This window comes from Papio anubis, chromosome 2 (assembly GCF_008728515.1).
Source record: "Papio anubis isolate 15944 chromosome 2, Panubis1.0, whole genome shotgun sequence".
In the NCBI taxonomy this organism is placed as follows: Eukaryota; Metazoa; Chordata; class Mammalia; order Primates; family Cercopithecidae; genus Papio; species Papio anubis.
The window spans coordinates 169,034,046-169,047,830 of NC_044977.1; positions in this window are offsets into that span (position 1 = coordinate 169,034,046).

Genomic DNA, 13,785 nt, shown 5'->3' on the forward strand with positions numbered 1-13,785 from the left:
TCTTTATAGCAGAATGACCTATAATACTTTGGGTATATCCCCAGTAATGGGATGACTGGGTCAAATGGCATTTCTAGTTCTAGACCCTTGAGGAATCGCCACACTGTTTTCCACAATGGTTGAACTAGTTTACAGCCCCACCAACAGTGTAAAAGTGTTCCTATTTCTTCACATCCTTTCCAGCACCTGTGGTTTCCTGATTTTTTAATGATTGCCATTCTAACTGGTGTGAGATGGTATCTCATTGTGGTTTTGATTTGCATTTCTCTGATGGTGAGTGATGATGAGCATTTTTTCATGTGTCTGTTGGCTGTATGAATGTCTTCTTTTGAGAAATGTCTGTTCATATCCTTTACCCACTTTTTGATGGGGCTGTTTGTTTGTTTGTTTGTTTTTGTAAATGTTATTGAGTTCTTTATAGGTTCTGGATATTAACCCTTTGTCAGATGAGTAGATTGAAAAACTTTCTCCCATTCTGTAGGTTGCCTGTTCACTCTGATGGTAGTTTCTTTTGCTGTGCAGAAGCTCTTTAGTTTCATTAGATCCCATTTGTCAATTTTGGCTTTTGTTGCCATTGCTTTTGGTGTTTTAGACATGAAGTCTTTGCCCATGCCTATGTCCTGAATAGTATTACCTAGGTTTTCTTCTAGGGTTTTTATGGTTTTAGTTCTAACATTTAAGTCTCTAATCCATCTTGAATTAATTTTCGTATAAGGAGTAAGGAAAGGATCCAGTTTCAGCTTTCTACTTATGGCTAGCCAATTTTCCCAGCACCATTTATTAAATAGGGAATCCTTTCCCCATTTCTTGTTTTTGTCAGGTTTGTCAAAGATCAGATGGCTGTAGATGTGTGGTATTATTTTGGAGGGCTCTGTTCTGTTCCATTGGTCTATATCTCTGTTTTGGTACCAGTACCATGCTGTTTTGGTTACTGTAGCCTTGTAGTATAGTTTGAAGTCAGGTAGTGTGATGACTTCAGCTTTGCTCTTTTGACTTAGGATTGTCTTGGAGATGCGGGCTCTTTTTTGGTTCCATATGAACTTTAAAGTAGTTTTTTCCAGTTCTGTGAAGAAAGTCATTGGTAGCTTAATGGGGATGGCATTGAATCTATAAATTACCTTGGGCAGTATGGCCATTTTCACAATATTGAGTCTTCCTCTCCCATTTGTTTGTGTCCTCTTTTATTTCACTGAGCAGTGGTTTGTAGTTCTCCTTGAAGAGGTCCTTTACATCCCTTGTAAGTTGGATTCCTAGGTATTTTATTCTCTTTGAAGCTATTGTGAATGGGAGTTCATTCATGATTTGGCTCTCTGTTTGTCTGTTACTGGTATATAAGAATGCTTGTGATTTTTGCATATTGATTTTGTATCCTGAGACTTTGCTGAAGTTGCTTATCAGCTTAAGGAGATTTTTGACTGAGATGATGGGGTTTTCTAAATATACAATCATGTCATCTGCAAACAGGGATAATTTTACTTCTTCTTTTCCTAACTGAACACCCTCTATTTCTTTCTCTTGCCTGATTGCCCTAGCCAGAGCTTCCAACACTATGTTGAATAGGAGCAGTGAGAGAGGGCATCCCTGTCTTGTGCCAGTTTTCAAAGGGAATGCTTACAATTTTTGTCCATTCAGTATGATATTGGCTGTGGGTTTGTCATAAATATCTCTTATCATTTTGAGATACGTTCCATCAATACCGAATTTATTGAGAGTTTTTTAACATGAGGGGATGTTAAAATTCGTCAAAGCCTTTTATGAATCTATGGAGATAATCATGTCGTTTTTGTCTTTGGTTCTGTTAATATGCTGGATTATGTTTATTGATTTGCGAATGTTGAACCAGCCTTGCATCCTAGGGATGAAGCCCACTTGATCATGGTGGATAAGCTTTTTGATGTGCTGCTGGATTCAGTTTGCCAGTATTTTGTTGAGGATTTTTGCACCAATGTTCATCAGGGATATTGGTCTAAAATCCTCTTTTTTGGTTGTATTTCTGTCAGGCTTTGGTATCAGGATGATGTTGGCCTCATAAAATGAGTTAGGGAGGATTCACTCTTTTTCTATTGATTGGAATAGTTTCAGAAGGAATGGTACCAACTCCTCCTTGTAACTCTGGTAGAATTTGGCTGTGAATCCGTCTGGTCCTGGACTTTTTTTGGTTGGTAGGCTATTAATTATTGCTTCAATTTCAGAGCCTACTATTGGTCTATTCAGGGATTCAATTTCTTCCTGGTTTACTCTTGGGAGAGTGTAAGTGTCCAGGAAATTATCCATTTCTTCTAGATTTTCTAGTTTATTTGCGTAGAGGTGTTTATAGTATTCTCTGATGGTAGTTTGTATTTCTATGTGGTCACTGGTGATATCTCCTTTATCATTTTTTATTGTGTCTATTTGATTCTTCTCTCTTTTCTTCTTTATAAGTCTTGCTAGCAGTCTATCCATTTTGTTGATCTTTTCAAAAAACCAGCTCCTGGATTCATTGATTTTTTGGAGGGTTTTTTGTGTCTCTATCTCCTTCAGTTCTGCTCTGATCTTAGTTATTTCTTGCCTTCTGCTAGCTTTTGAATGTGTTTGCTCTTGCTTCTCTAGTTCTTTTAATTGTGATGTTAGGGTATCAAGTTTAGATCTTTCCTGCTTTCTCTTGTGGGCATTTAGTGCTATAAATTTCCCTCTACACTCTGCTTTAAATGTGTCCCAGAGATTCTGGTATGTTGTATCTTTATTCTCATTGGTTTCAAAGAACATCTTTATTTCTGCCTTCATTTCGTTATGTACCCAGTAGTCATTCAGGAGCAGGTTGTTCATTTTCCATGTAGTTGAGCAGTTTTGATTGAGTTTCTTAGTCCTGAGTTCTAGTTTAATTGTACTGTGGTCTGACAGACAGTTTGTTATAATTTTTCTTCCTTTACATTTGCTGAGGAGTGCTTTACTTCCAACTATGTGGTCAATTTTGGAATAAGTGTGATGTGGTGCTGAGAAGAATGTATATTCTGTTGATTTGGGGTGGAGAATTCTGTAGATGTCTATTAGGTCTGCTTGGTGCAGAGTTGAGTTCAATTCCTGGATATCCTTGTTAACTTTCTGTCTCGTTGATCTGTCTAATGTTGACAGTGGGGTGTTAAAGTCTCCCTTTATTATTATATGGGAGTCTAAGTCTCTTTGTAAGTCTCTAAGGACTTGCTTTATGAATCTGGGTGCTCCTGTGTTGAATGCATATATATTTAGGATAGTTAGCTCTTCCTGATGAATTGATCCCTTTACCATTATGTAATGGTCTTCTTTGTCTCTTTTGATCTTTGGTGGTTTAAAGTCTGTTTTATCAGAGACTAGGATTGCAACCCCTGCTTTTTTTTGTTTTCCATTTGCTTGTTAGATCTTCCTCCATCCCTTTATTTTGAGCCTATGTGTGTCTCTCCATGTGAGATGGGTCTCCTGAATACAGCAAACTGATGAGTCTTGACTCTATCCAATTTGCCAGTCTGTGTCTTTTAATTGGAGCATTTAGTCCATTTACATTTAAGGTTAAGATTGTTATGTGTGAACTTGATCCTGCCATTATGATATTAGCTGGTTATTTTGCTCACTAGTTGATGCAGTTTCTCCTTAGCATCGATGGACTTTACATTTTGACATGTTTTTGCAATGGCTAGTACCTGTTGTTCCCTTCCGTGTTTAGTGCTTCCTTCAGGATCTCTTGTAGGGCAGGCCTGGTGGTGACAAAATCTCTAAGCATTTGCTTGTCTGTAAAGGATTTTATTTCTCCTTCACTTATGAAACTTAGTTTGGCTGGATATGAAATTCTGGGTTGAAAATTCTTTTCTTTAAGAATGTTGAATATTGGCCCCCACTCTCTTCTGGCTTGCAGAGTTTCTGCTGAGAGATCTGCTGTTAGTCTGATGGGCTTCCCTTTGTGGTAACCCGACCTTTCTCTCTGGCTGTCCTTAACATTTTTTCCTTCATTTCAACTTTGATAGAGATGAAAATCATAACATGAGAAATACGTGAAAAATGCACAAGCTTCAGTAACTGACTCCATCAACTAGAAGAAAGAGTATCAGTGATTGAAGATCAAATGAATGAAATGAAGCGAGAAGAGAAGTGTGGAGAAAATAGAGTAAATAGTCATGAAAAAAGTCTCCAAGAAGTATGGGATTATGTGAAAAGACCAAATCTACGTCTGATTGTTGTGCCTGAAAGTGACGGGGAAAATGGAACCAAGTTGGAAAACACTCTTCAGGATATCATCCAGGAGAATTTCCCCAACCTAGTAAGGCAGGCCAACATTCAAATTCAGGAAATACAGAGAATGCCACAAAGATACTCCTCGAGAAGAGCAACTCCAAGACACATAATTGTCAGATTCACCCTGTTCCATTTTCGACCATCACTCCCCGGTCCCTGCCCTTCAAGTTCAGAGGTAGAAATGGTCTCCCCACAGTTCCTAGCCTAAGGGGACTGCAGAGGTTGTTTCCCTAAAACTTGCCCACATTGTTATTAGGCTCTTTTCAAATCATTCACTGTGAAGGTCCTGTTGGTGTCCAAGGAAGAGAGGAAGAAAAGTGCAGTGTCAACATGAGGAAGAGACACATGCATAAATGTTAACTGCTCTGTAGGTGACTCAGCCACCCACCATTCCCAATCAGGGTTAACGTTTTCATTTTAGTGAAAAAAGTATTATTAAGTAAATGTTCTATAGTTAAATACACTAAATTATAATGAACACCATCATTTTAATTATTTTGTGCTTCTGAAATAAGTTTATATTTTGCAGAGTGCTTTTGCCTAGTCTCTAAATCATTTAGTCACTCACACTCCCACCCCCAAAGCATGCAAGCAGTTTAGCCCTTGGAGAGATGAAGAAACTGAACCCTGGTCCAAAATGACTAAAAGACTTGGAACATTAGAGTTTCACAGGAGGCTAGAAACCCACTTTGGGATCTAAAGTCACCACACAGATTCTAAGTGGCCTCAATGACATTTCTATCTGACCATAATTCCTCCCCACAAACTTTAATATGCCTGACTTAACACCAGTGTTAGCTCGCTAAGATAAGTGATGGCTTTCATAGCCTGATAACCTAAGCTGCAATCAGAGAGGTGAATTTAAATTAATAATATCACACACTGGAAAAGTGTGCTGCCCTGTCAATCCTACTTCCAATTACGTGTTCTGGATCAAAAGGAGGCTTCCAGAAGGAAGTTAGTCCCTGAGTTTTTTATCTCCTTCCCTTCCAAATAGAGCCCAGAGTGCCCTCCTGTGTATAAAGTAAAAACAAATCTCCACTGTTGACAATATTACTAAGATAAGTTTATGTGTGAGTGCTTATTTTGCTAACAAAAACATATAATTTGAGTGGCAGCTTTTTAAAACAAACATGTTTAATAAGTTGTTGTACTGTTGGCATCATTGTTTTTGAGTCAAGCATATGTACTGTTTACAATTGGAGTTGGGGGTCTCAGGAGTGAGGACAAGTCCAAAACACAAGTCTTGTTTTATTCTAAACTCAAAATTCAGAAGCCCAAAAAACTAAATATTTCTATCTTATAAGTAATTATAATTTGAGATTTAAAATAACTACTAGAATGTTCAAACACCTAACAACATATTATGACAAAGTTTACCAACTCTCATTATGCACGTCAAAGGCTTTCTCTCATCAGGGCTTTTACCTAAATTAATTTGCCTGAGATATCACCTTTCCACAGCAGAGGACCCCTAAGTTGTCATGGTTTTTGCCATGACCTTATAAAGTTTTCCATTTTCAGAAGGATTGTCAGAAAAATCCAGTCCAACAACCTGCAAAGGGCCCCACCTGTCTCAATGAAGATTTGATTAAGGTTAGGCTATAAAGCACAACTTCCAAGCAAATTCCTAAGTAAATGTTCAGGCAATTAAAATAATGTATCCATTTACCTCCCGAGGAAGCTATCCATCACACTTCTAAAATCACAGTTTTGGAAGACAAGAAACACCCATGATAGAATTTGTTTCTTAATGAAGATATTAATAACTAGCTGTATTTTTATAGTTGGAGAGCAATTTGATTTAACTTTGGAGAGTAAATTGTATTTTTTTCTTTTGTAGAGGATTTACTTTAAGTTACTTACATATTCCTGCATTCTCATCTATTTGTTGTGTTCTAGTGTCCTCCAATGGATATTCTCGATAGTACTGGTACTGCAGAATCTATCTGGCTCTGAGAATCACCAGGAGCCTGGATGGGATATGAGCTCTGTGAGTAAACAACCCCTGGAAGAAATCCAGTTCCCCTAGTCTGAGCTGAAATGAAGTAGCACTTAAGGTATATCCAAAAATCATTCTCCTTAATAGAAGATGAGTTCCAGACTCATTTGTATTAAATCTCATCATTCCTCTTTTCTTTTTATCATATTAAACAATCTTGAAAGTGGTGGACCCATTTGTATAAACGTTACTGTTGAAAAATGCAGAAAAAGTATAATTTGGTGGCTGGAATTTAGAGTTACGTGACACAGTGATAGACTGGATATCAAGTAAGACATAATTAATATTCTTTTATTAGCCTAGAGAACACAGAAAGTATTCTAGAGCAATGATGTTTGACTCAAATGCAGTTTGTTACACAATAAGAAAAGATAAAGACTAAAACGATTTAATTAATGGATAGATCAGTCTGAATTATTGAGAAATCTGAATGGTGAAACCCCATCTCTACTAAAAATACAAAAATTAGCTGGGCATGGTTGTGCACGCCTGTAGTCCCAGCTACTCGGGAGGCTGAGGCAGAAGAATCACTTGAACCCAAGAGTCAAAGGTTGCAGTGAGCTGAGATCACACCACTACACTCCAGCCTGGGCAACAGAGCGAGATTCCATCTCAAAAGAAAAAAAAATGCTTTTGTATTTTCTATGGTCATAATTAACATGCAATTTTAATAGATAGCCCAAGTAATTATAGCAAAACTCAGGGCTATTTTTGTAAATTGATTTGTATGTGGGTAGGGGGAAGTCTAACCACCACATGTTCTAAATGTTCTTGTTATTTACATTTTAAATCACTCCTCCTATATCCCACAACAGGTGTTGAATCTTGTATTAAATCGTGTCCCAATTTTGATCCAGAAAATACAGTGACTCGCTCAAACTACGGGTTTGGGAAGGAGCACACAAAGAGGAACTTGGGTCTGTTGAATACATGAGAATAACTCCTTGAGCAGATAAGAATGCGAACCATGCCCCACTTCCACATAGAGCGAGAAGATAGCTGAAATATGGTATCTGATGCTTCATGGGTGTGCTTCCCTAATGCATATGTTATCCTATCAGTTATGTATATCGAATATTTCACAGGAGTATATGTTTTCCTAGTGCATACAGGCTACAGAGGTTACAGTCCCATAAACCTTTTAAAATAACTATGTAACACTATAGCCTTTAAAATTTGAAGTGGTACCATAAGGTACTATAACCATATGCAGGGACAATATTATGGGTATGATTCTCTCACCTACTTCACCCATTTCACGGGAATTCTGAAGACCTGCCATTGTGCCTGCAAAATAGAAGATCTGGAAAGTTTCCTTTTTTTCTATTTTTATTTTAGATTCAGGGAGTACATGTGCAGGTTTTTTACATGGCTAAATTGCAGGATATGCAGAAGACAGAAACTGGACTCCTTCCTTTCACCATAGACAAAAATTAACTTAAGATGGATTTAAAACTTAAATGTAAGGCCTAAAACAATAAAACCATAGAAGAAAACCTAGGAAATACCAATGTGGACATCAGCCTTGGCAAATAATTTATGATTAAGTCCCTGATACGGTTTGGATTTCTGTCCCTGCCCAAATCTCATGTAAAATTGTAATCTCCAATGTTGGAGGGGAGGCCTGGTGGGAGGTGATTGGGTCATGGGGGCAATTTCTCACGAATGGTTTAGCACCATCCCCTTCGTGCTGTTCTTGTGATAGAAAATGAGTTCTCATGAGATCTCATTGAGTGTGTAGCACCTCCCCTGTCCCTTGCTCCTGCTCCCACTATGTGAGATACCTCACTCCTCCTTTGCCTTCCTAAGGCCTCCCCAAAAGTAGAAGTTGCTATGCTTTCTGTACAGAACTGCGAACCAATTAAACCTCTTTTCTCTATAAAAGAAACAGACTAAAGCAGTCCTCAAAAGCAATTGCAAAAAAGTAATAATAATAATTGACAAGCCAGACTTAATTAAACTAAGGAGCTTCTGCACAGCAAAAGATATATCCTATATGTTTTCTGTTTACTTTGTTGATAACAGGATGGGAGAAAATATTTGCAAACTGGAATGTTTCTAAGAAGACAGATGTTTTAATAAAATGATGAATCATAGCCACCAAGGAAATCCAATCATCAGATGTTAATTTTGTATTATGAATACTGGTGTCCCTTAGTAGCCATGGAGAATTGGTTTCAGGACCCCCTGTGGATACCAAAATTTGTGGATGCTCAAGTCCCTGATATAAAATGGCATGATATTTATATAAAACCTATGCACACCCTCTCATATACTTTAAAACATCTCTAGATTACTTATAATACCTAACACAATGTAAATGCTATGTATATAGTTGTTTAGTATATTGTTTAGAGGACAATGACCAAAAAAGTCTGTACATGTTCAGTATAGATCCAACCAACTATTTTTTTCTGAATATTTTCAATCCATGCTTTGTAGAACCCATAAATACAGAAGACTGACTATAAACTGACTAAATTAAACTAAACTAAACTGAACTAAAACTGGATAACACCTATGACACATCCTAAAAGCAAGTAAGTAATAACTATCAGTAAGTTAAATGCTAATGTGAACTACATATATTTGTTCATGGGAACCTGATTACAGTTCTAACTATAGGGCTTTGAGTCCCACTGTGCTGTACCATCAAGAAGACAATAAGTCTCTTATCAGTTCATTCCACCATGTTTATTGACAAACATACTATAGAGAACAGGAAAGCACACGAAGATACCTGCATGTAAGTGTGCACATATGCATAACTATAAATATGAAAATGGCTGTACCAGTAATAACCTGCAAAACCCAGCATCTCCTGAGAAAAGTTCGCTAAGTTTTTGAGAATCTATGTGAGATAACCATCAGAAAGAGAAGAATAAATGGTATTTCCTAAATGCACTGTACTAGCATCTCTGGTTGTACACATTCTATCACGAAGATGGTTGAGATGCTCCTCCTGCCATAAGGTGGTACCCAGCACATAACCAGGGCAGCTTATATGAATAATTGCTCTAGCTTTTGGTGGCTTGAAGGCAGGCACTTGAGCCTCCAGAAGTTCTGGTGTAACCTTCACTCACTCAGCCATTATCATTCACAACTGTGCTCTTCTGGTAAGGTTCTTGCCATATGGAAGTTTATAATTTTTGGAGAATCCAGCTGATCTTCCTGCTAAGTATCCTAACTATGTGGACTTCCTTCTATATTCTTTAGATTAATAAATCTTATTTGATTGACTCATCCACGAGCTGTCTCTGGGTTCTCCATCAACCTGAAGCTAGTATTTTCATTTGTCAATAAAAATTTATTTGTCACATAGTAATTCACATAAGACTAAAACCTGTCTAAGAAATTTCATTATGAAATTTATGTTTATGAATACATTGTCTCCTGTGATGATCAAATTCACTCTGGTAACTCAATAATCACACATTTCAGAGTCATTAGAAAAAACTGCAGCTCTAAACAGCCAACAAGACATTTCAGCAGGGATATCTTGGTATTATGACTACCTGTGTCAATCTGGGGCCTACATTGGAGTACAAATTGGAATATGTTTATTTCATGGTAGTAGAAGCAGCTCAAGAAGGCAAGCCCAAATGTGTAGGTCCATTGTCCAAACGAAGTTACATAGCCAAGTCCAAAGTCAAGGGTCATGGAAATACACTCTGCCTATGCTAAAGTGATGGCAAGAATGTAGATACATAAAACTACTACTGAACTACTGAAAGGCGAAGAAGCAATACAAATAACTCAATCTACCACAGTCATAAAGGTAAACAAGAAAGAGAAACTGTATTATGAGATGGAAGACCTGGATTCTAAGTCTTGTTCACTCACTATCTACTTGAACAACTGAGTAATGAATCTCTTTGGTCCCAGGTGGGTAAGAGGCAAGTAGACTAAATGATTTAAGAAGACTTATGCGGTCCCAATTATGCTCAGAGAGCTTTATCTCTCATCTCAAATCAACTCCTAGTCCCATCATGCATATGGCTTTTAAAGTTATGAGTCTCCTACTCAGTATTAATAGATTAATCCCTGTTCTATAATTGAGGAATGACTCACTCCCATTACTATCTCCGTTGTACTGTATTTTCCATAGGCACCTACACTTGCCCCTTCGTGTATACTTCTTCCTGTCCTTAACATTTAGCCTTAATCATTAACTGTTGAAAGAATGTCCTAGAGGGTCTCATAATTCTTATATTATTTAGCATAATTAATTTTATCTAAAATATTCCTTAATCAAATCCACATCTAAACCTTTAGTGATCCCTTTCCGCCATTTCTTGCAGGTCTAAATTTGTTAGCCTACCATTCAAATATCTCTTTTCTGTTTTCCTTTTGTTATCATTCCATTCACTCCACTTGAAGAAAACAAAATCCTCCAAGTATGCTGATCTTCCCATTGGTAAAAAAAAAAAAAAAAAAAAAAACACTATCCGAAACTTGAAATTGAAGTAAAAGGGTGAGTACCATGTCCTTTAAAACTCATTTGGAGTCATTACTTCAAAGGTCCACTGAATGATTATTTAGGGGTATATACCTTGTTCAAATTATGTTTATCATTAAAGACCTAGATGTAGTGAAGTCACATGTTGACATGTAGATTTTTGTCCAGTCGAAAACATAAACCCCGTGGTTACCACTTATTATCTCATAGAATATTACCTGGTTTTGTGTTTAACCTAGCAATCGCATCCTACCTTTGCTTTATTAAATTAGTAAACATCTCTAGTTCCTCTAATGGGCTCAGAACCAGCCATACCATTATACTAATTTTCTCATTAGTTAATGAGATGAATAAAGTCTTTCCCATATTTATTTTAAGTCTGTAAAACTGCTATGTTTTTAATTTTTTGAAAACTGTACTATTTTAACACTAATCTCTTTTTTTAAAGTTTTGCTCATTTTTCTTAACATTGTTCAAACTGCTGTACCCTATCAAAAATATCTTATACTTCTCCATGCTAATCAAGATCCTACCTTTCCTCCAAGTTCTTATTCCAATCATATTTCCTTGAAAAGATCTTTAAACTGACCAGGTATTTTTAGCCTGCATTATTACTTCTGCTTCTTTGTAATTTTATTTATTTTAAAATGTTTATTTTGGATTTTTTGACCAGATGAGAGTCCAGACAACAAGCATGCTGTTGAAATTTAATCGTAACAAAAGCATTTTTAAACACTGATATTTATAGATACACAAAAAATGACTATGGTATGGCAGTTCTCAGAACTTTTAGAAAACATAATAATGTATACTTTATATTTCATAGAATATTACAGAGTACAAAAAGAGTGAGAGGATTAAACAAGGAACCATTCAACACCAAAAATACATTAATTAGCAAGTTTACTACTTTCCTAGACCTGCTTAGTCAAAATCTGGAAAACACTTTAAATAGTCTTTGCACAATGAAAAGGAATCAGCACAGATAAAGAGTGCCAGACGCAGCTGCAGAGTCAGCCTTTTGTGAGAAGTTCATTTTTAGAGAATCACTTGTAAATTTATGTAGCACCAAATCACTTTCATCTCAAAAGAAAAACACGCTGCTGCCGTTCCCAGGGACGGGAGGGTGGGTGATTTCCTGCACTCACTCCCCTGTGGATCAAGCTTTTTCTATGCATGTATTTGTTTAAGATCTTCTACCTCAACAGTAAACATTGGGACAGCTCTCCATTAGCACAAAACAATGGGAAAACTCAATTCTGATCAATTATATTTTCCTTTAAAATTATTTTCATTTATGGCTAGCCTGGGCAACATTGTGAGTCCCTGTCTCTAGCAAATATTTTCATTATTAGCTAGTTGTTTCAGCTGGAAACATAAAGACTTCACCCAAAATAAATTTATACATAAAAATTAATTCTACATAAAAATTAACCTAGAAAGAAAGAAAACTATCCTCCCTTCAAGCCCTTTAACCAGAGTTTTTATTCTGGAGAGTTCCTGGAAGTACACGCTTAGGGGTAGATGAAGAGCAGTGTTAAAATCAGGCTTCGGGAACAAGGAAGTTTGTGTGCCTTACCTTGGACCATGACAACAGTTTCCTGTCTCATCTCCAAGGCTTTGTTCTCTCATTTCCAGCTCCATCTTCCTATAGCATCATCTGATAATGTCACCCAGAAACCTTCAGTAGCTACTCACTAGTTCCCAAAGAGAATCTAAATGTCTTATCCTGCCTTTCAAGACCTTCACGATTAATCCCAAACTACCTCTTTCACTTACATTTCTCCCGACAGACCTGTATAAGACAAACACTTCAGCTAAATCAATATCCTCCAACATACCTTTTATTTCTTCTTGTCTACACCTTATTCTTATTCTCCCCTTTGCTTGGCACACTCTTCACCAACCATCTCTGCTTACTATTCTAGGTTCTACTCAAATTTCATATCATCCTCAAGATCTTCCCTATAATCATCATTACTTATTGCTTCTTTTCTTCAATTCCTGTAGCTTTTTTCTTTTGTATTATTCTGTTGCATTAATCATATAATAGGCATATGTATTATCCCTCTTATAAGATAAGGACAGTAATCACATCTTACATACTGATCACTTGTCCTCCGATCGTGAAATAGGCACTCAATAATTATGTGCTGAATGAATGAACTGCAAAGAAATTGTAATCTCTATGTTGTGTGCTGGTTTTATGAATTCCATTTTTACAAGCTGGGGTTGATCTTTCACCAATTTTTGTACTTTTACTCCATAATGTAACAAAAAAATATTTTTTAGTGAGTCAAGTTCATCAAAAGTTTGACAAGTCTATAGAATGCTAGTTAATTCATACCAGCCTCTTGGTTTGACCTAAACATGACCCTCTGAAAATGTGGTACCTATTCTGGATGATACCATGTTCCTCTTCCAGGGAAACTGTGTAACAATTTCAATGAAAAGTTCAATTGCCTAAAGAACTTTCAGAAAAATCTGAGAGGTCAGAGCCTCCGATGCAGGTTGGACTCGAGATTTTTGTGCAGGACATTTATTGAGAGTGCTCTCAGGAACAATATGTTCAAGAGCAGAGAAGGAAGTGGGACTGGGCAGTGGAAGAAGCTAGCCAGCAATGCAGTCATAATGAGGGTCTGATCCCAGTAGGAGCTCTGGGGCAAGGGTGACCCTGTTCCTCCCAAGAGAGAACCATATCTTACACCCATGAATTGATCAATTATGAATGTGGGCTTCCTGAGAAGGAAGCACCCTTGGTCAAAGTGGTCTCTTCCATGGAGGCAATTCTCAAAGAGGGCTGAGGAGACCTCTCAGGACTCAATCTTCCCAGCAACTGGGAGAATAAATCCTCCAGTGCTCAAGTGGAGAGTTTAGCCAGCACAGTCCAGCAACCACAACTAAATCTAAATACTCATACAGCTAATGTTGTTTTCATCAAGTCCTAGAGTGTTTCATTTCATTTTGTTTTGTTTTGTTTTACATACCTTAATTCTATAAGGCAAAAGACAGTTTTACACTCCCCTATTTCTCATGCAATATTCCTGTACAAGTCTGAAACATACATTGCACTGCTTTTCCC